Source organism: Astatotilapia calliptera, chromosome 4, assembly GCF_964374335.1.
Source record: "Astatotilapia calliptera chromosome 4, fAstCal68.1, whole genome shotgun sequence".
Lineage (NCBI taxonomy): Eukaryota > Metazoa > Chordata > Actinopteri > Cichliformes > Cichlidae > Astatotilapia > Astatotilapia calliptera.
In genome coordinates, this window is record NC_137425.1 from 32,102,553 (window position 1) to 32,108,441 (window position 5,889).

At 41.8% G+C, this 5,889-nt stretch overlaps 1 long non-coding RNA gene across 1 annotated transcript; it reads left to right on the forward strand.

The window, feature by feature from the left end:
- Positions 1 to 2,800: 2,800 nt before the first annotated feature.
- Positions 2,801 to 4,621, forward strand: LOC145428384 (uncharacterized). The gene is made up of 2 exons (XR_013908674.1): positions 2,801 to 4,342; positions 4,425 to 4,621. It is a non-coding gene; the product is annotated as an uncharacterized LOC145428384 (long non-coding RNA).
- Positions 4,622 to 5,889: the final 1,268 nt, after the last annotated feature.

Below are 5,889 nucleotides of genomic sequence, written 5' to 3' on the forward strand. Positions count from 1 at the left end.
GTACAGACTTCTAAACTTAATCATGGTATGAAAATAATATTTCCATATTTACTTTGTTGTGATACCCTTCCTTTGCTAATTTTCCTTGACTTAATATTGACATCACAACATCCTGATTGGTCAGTTGCAGTGATAGTCTTCCTGTATTAATTGATACAGTGCCATAGCATGAAGAACGCATATATGCATTTAAAGTGTGTGCGTGTCTGTGTGTATCATCCCACTGCCTGATTGAAAAACCTGCTACTTTTACTTTCTCCACGTGGACAAAGGAGCTGATGTGAGGGCATGTGCACTGATCAGTGTGCTGGAGCATATGTGTGTGAAAATGTGTGGGAAAATGAAACGTTTTTTAAATGTCACTACTTTGGAGTTTGCAGCATTTGAAATGACTAAATAAATTCAACCATCCAACTCCAGTGGATTTAACCTGATACTAAATATATAAAACATGGACCCTTGGTTTTTAATCCTCCACTTAAGCTTTGCAGCCATCAATATTTTCGTTTTCTGTACCCAGGAGTGACCAGATTTAGATGAGCAAGTTATTAGTAAATCTTAAAAAAATTGCTTGGTGTGCAAGTTGCAGCCAGGTTAAGTAACAGCAATGGAGGGTGCAACAGGAAATTGATGAACTTCTAAATTTATGCACAGCTTGTGTTAAGCTCAATTTTGGTGACAGAATAAAAACAAAATATTGAGACAAATATCTGCTCTTCAGTCTTTTGGCAAGAGGAGATGATAGAGGGCAGTTTTCCAGAAATTCTCTCTGTCACCAGTGTCCCAGTGTCCATGCACACACATTCTGCTGGAGCAGCAAGTGGAAAAATTATTCCAAATGAGCCAAAAATACCTGGCGTTGGTTCATTTTCACTGAAGATCATACCTTAAAATGTGTGTGTGTGTGTGTGTGATGACTTGAACACATGAAAGGAATTTGTCATAACTGATATTTCTGGAGGCACAGTAAACGCAACCACTGGAAATTTAAGGCCCTTTCTCTTCCTTCCCTTGTGTCCTTCCAGAACCTGGCAGGTGTTTGAGTGCAAATTGCGCGCACACACACACACACACACACACACACACACACACACACACACACACAGTAAGTAGATTATTTCTATTAAAAAGGCTATGAGGTGTGCTTCTAGTGTTTTTTACTTGATTAATATTGCCTTGCATAATCTTTCATATCGGCATGTTTCAATCCAAACAGAGTGCGGGACTTTGTGGAAAGCAAATTAAAAAAATTAAAGCTACATGGAAACACAAATGTATCCCTTAAACTCTCAAAACTCTCCACTGCTTCATTTCTTTCAAAGTTTCACATTAACTGAGATTTCTCTGAAATGGAAACAGTCGAGTCCTTACGTTAGTAGATTGAGTGACTGTTTGCTGATTGTCTGTTTTCGTCGTGTCATTCTTGGGATCATTGTTCTGTTGCATGACCCAATTTTAGCCACACTTTCGCTGTTGAAAAGGTACTCTGATAAACCAAGGTGTTTGTGGTCAAATGCAATACTATGGCTCCAAAATAAGGCGACGTCCTCACTCCTCCACCACCGTGCTGATACGCTGTGTTTGGTTTTCATTAAATATAGAGCAGTGCCAACCACCTCTGTTTTTGTCTCTTCTGGCCAAAGAAAATTGTTTAGAAAGACATTATTTATTCACATATAAGTAGGGATGGGTACCGGTGTCCGGTGCCATGATGGCACTGGTTCTGACATAAACGGTAGTAACCAGACCGAAAAGCAGCGCACATTTCGGTGCTTTATTTCGGTGCTTTTTTTTCCTGAGCTGTGATAAACTTCTAGCCAATCATTTTACGTTTCCGAGGATAGTAGGCGGGGCCGGGTACGTACGTTCTGTTAGAGCAGAGCTACAGATTAAAAATGTCCAAGGCGAAGCGGTCAAAAGTCTGGCTGTACTTCACAGCAAAATATGCAAACTCAGCAGCAACAAGTGCTTTAAGCTGATACTGTGATACTGTCAAAGGAGGTAACACCTCAAATCCGATGAAACACCTGGCGACGCATAGCGTTTTTTTTAAAAGCCCAGAAATGCGCCGTATTTGATAGCTTGCTGCGAGACCTCACACCGTGCACGTTGGGTGGGTTGCCAGTTATCGGACCCGGAGCAACATCCCCCAAAAACCCGAAGAATAGAGTCCTGGCAGATGATGGCAGATACTCCCTTCACCCTGGCCAAAAAGGCTAAAATGACCAAAGAAAAAGTGGGAAACAGTTAAACATGAGAGGTTTTTGGACAAAGTTTGTGTTTTTTCTATTGATTAAGCACTGCTTCCAGCCAAGAGTGATGCCTTATATGCCCCATAGCTGCAGAAAAGGCACACATTGTTATCTTTTTACAAAAAAAACCAGCTGAACATGAGAGGTTTTTGGACAAAGTTTGTGTTCTCCATTCTTTAAGCACCGGTTCGAGCACCGTTTAAGCACCGGCACCGTTTCAAAAGTACCGATTTGGCACCGGTATCGGATAAAACCTAAACGATACCCATCCCTACATATAAGTATCATTTTCTGTTTAGAGAGTAGATTTTTTTTTCTGGTAACCTGTGAAAGACATGCTTTAATTGTTCAGTCTTTTTATAACTGAACTGTCATTACCTGAAATGTAGCTCTTGTGTTTTGCTGCCTATATTTGAGTATATAGCCTGACTGGCTGAGACTTCCTGAAAATATTGCACTGACAGCATTGTGTTAATACACACCTGAACGCTCCAGACCTTCAAACTGCCAAAACTCCTTCTTTATACAAATAGTCGCAGTTGGCAGTGTTGGGGAGTAACGGAATACATGTACCGGCGTTACGTATTTAAAATACAAAATATGAGTAACTGTATTCCGTTACAGTTACCGTTTAAAAAGGTGGTATTCAGAATACAGTTACTTTGTTGAAATAAATGGATTACACTGCGGTACTTTCCTGTTTCATTTTGTCGCGGGTCAGGACTGTTTGGGTTTTGTTTGACAGCTACGTTCTGTTGTTCCAGGCGGCAGCGTTACGGTTCCCATGGTTACAGGGCGACGCTCTCTCTCTCTCTCTGCGACTGTGTGTTTCCTGGGTGAGAGAGCGCCTTTTCGTTGTTGTTGTTGTTGTTGTTGTTGTGCTAAGCTAACAGGCAGAATGCTACAAGCATAGCTCTAAAGAATGTAGCATCATGGGCAGTGTAGTCCGTGTTGCAGGGAGAATGGACTGCCATACACGTTATGTGTCTGTGAGCGCGAGGAAGGAGAAAAAGGGGAGTGGAAAGGTACGAGTTGTCATCGAGGAAAAACGGGAGCTGGAAGCATATAAATGTAATAATAACCACTTCAGCCAAGAAGAGTGCCTGACGAGCCCAGTTGTAAGTAAGCTATTAAGACTCGACTGTACACCGTGTTCGTGTTTTCCTCCGAAAACAATAAGTTCCGTTGGAGCAGCCTTTCAACGCCTCTCTCTGTCTCTCGCCAGAAAAGTTGACCCACACAACAAAGTAAAGCTAGTTTTCGGCTACGAGCCAACAGGGACCCCGTATTAGTCAGAGGTCCCTTTACTACAGTTCGGAGTCACGGACCTTCAGTAATAGTAATAAATCACACAGCAATAGTACATTCACGTTGTTGTAAAAAGCACGATAATATATTAAGTAATCCAAAGTATTCAGAATACGTTACTCTCATTGAGTAACGTAACGGAATACGTTACAGAATACATTTTGGGGCGTGTATTCTGTATTCTGTAATAGAATACATTTTAAAAGTAACCTTCCCAACACTGGCAGTTGGTGATAATAATGGATACTTTATTGATCCCCATGGGGAAATTACTTGTTTTTCTCTGCATTTGACCCATTCACTCTGTGAAGCAGTGGGCAGCCCACTAAGCAGGCGCCCGGGGAGCAGTGTGTAGGGACGGTACCTTGCTCAGGGGTACCTCAGGGTAGCCGTTAAGTGGATTCGAACCGCCGACCTTCCGATCATGGGGCGACCACTTTACCTACTGAGCTATCCCTGCCCCAAGTTAATCAAGGGAATTTGATTAGCAGCATTTAGCTGCTACTTACCCTCTTAATTCCTAGACACAGTAATTGTCATGGTCCCTGTGCCCCGCTGGTCAATCCTCTATTGGGCAATATGTTTGTGGTTTGTTTGCTCTCTCGCTCTCGCCCTCTCTCTCTCACTCTCTCTCTCTCTCGCCACGGCGATGCTCACTGCGTGCTCCCGCTGCTGGCCCACACACCTGCTCATCACCACACCGGCCGCTGATCCCAGCTGATTACTGCACTACTTAGATGGCGAGTCTGCACTAGTCTTCGCTGGATCGTTGAGCTATCAGTGTCTGTTAGACTTGTGTTTCTGCTAACCTGTACCTTGAGAATGTCTTATAATTATTCTGCTAACCCGACGTTTTGTGTGTAGATCGTTTTTGGAACCCGATGCGGAGAGGAGTGATTGAGGGGGAACGTTTTTGTACAGAAAGTGTGGAACACCCTTCTCCCAACCCTGTTTCCCACGGACCCTGGCGACCCGGACCCGTTTCCCCTGCACGTTGTATATAGCCACTTGGTGTATGTGTTCACTGTAAATAAACGCACTGTCCTTCGCTTAAAGGAAAACCCTGGCCTGCGCCTGAGTCTCTTTCGGAAACCTTATCAGTAATAGGGGGAACTTTCATAGTTCATAGTCCTTTGAGACTGAACCATATGAATCAAAGTACTGAGTCAGGAGCAGATCAGCAATGGAATCCCATTAAGGCAAAGGGACTGAAAACAGCTACATAAAAAAAGGTGTGGTCTAATACTTTTGTCCAGAAGTTTATGCCAGTAAATTGAATCTTTTTTGTGCTTGGTATTTTTATTATGGTCCTTGCTTTGTACTCCATGCTGGAATGATAAATTGTGCTCAAGTTTCTTGGAGAGCTCCTAAATCATCTAAAACTAGAAGTGGTGCAAATGTACAATGGTTAAAAAAAATGGTAGTCCTCATTTTCATGTAATCATTATGCTGTTCCACCACTTTACCCTTGCAGAACTAGTATTACTTGTTATTGTTATTCTGCATATTTGAATTTAATTATGTTGAGATCAAGTAGGATTCTTTATTCTTGACCTTTCAGCATGAACAGTAAAGACTTGGTGTGCTACTTAAAGGAAGGGAGGGGGAGGGCTGGGAATAGTAGTGTGTAATCACGCCTCTACATTTTCCTCCATCCATTGTGGTGTCCAGGCCACTCAGACTACTATAAATACACGTCAAATTAGAGACTGCGTGTGTGTGTATATTTATGTGCGTATGTTGGGAACTAATGGTCCTCCGACTGAGAGAACTTGAAAAGTCTTATTTGCCTACGTGTGCGGATTGAATGACCACTTGTCTTTTCTTTCTTTCTTTTTTCTGACAGCAGGCGTTATGTTAAAATACCCTTTTATCCTAAAAGGCAATAATCCTTCAGGCTTCTACTGAGAAATAAATCTAGCTGTCTGTCAGCAACTATAACTCCCTTTTCTCCACAGTTTGGCCACGCAGGTGTGAAGAGCTTTTTAAAAGCCTCCTTTCATTCAGTGGTACAGTGAGGAGAGAAGAGATAACGTGTGTCTTTAGGTACCGGTTTACTATGCTGCTATTAACATTACTGACACTGGTGCTCTTCTATTAAAACTCCTGTAAAACATAGCTGAAAGCAGCTGTAGGCTGTGTTATTTTCATTCTTGTCATTTTCTAATTCATGGTAGATACAGATAGGTCTGGATTTTTAACAGATCTGTAATTTTGTTTTTGTTATTTGTTTCAGTCTAATGTGACTACATATACTAATCATATGAATAATTACCACATGAGCATAATATCTGCAACTAATGATTTAATAATTTGGCAGCAGACCTAA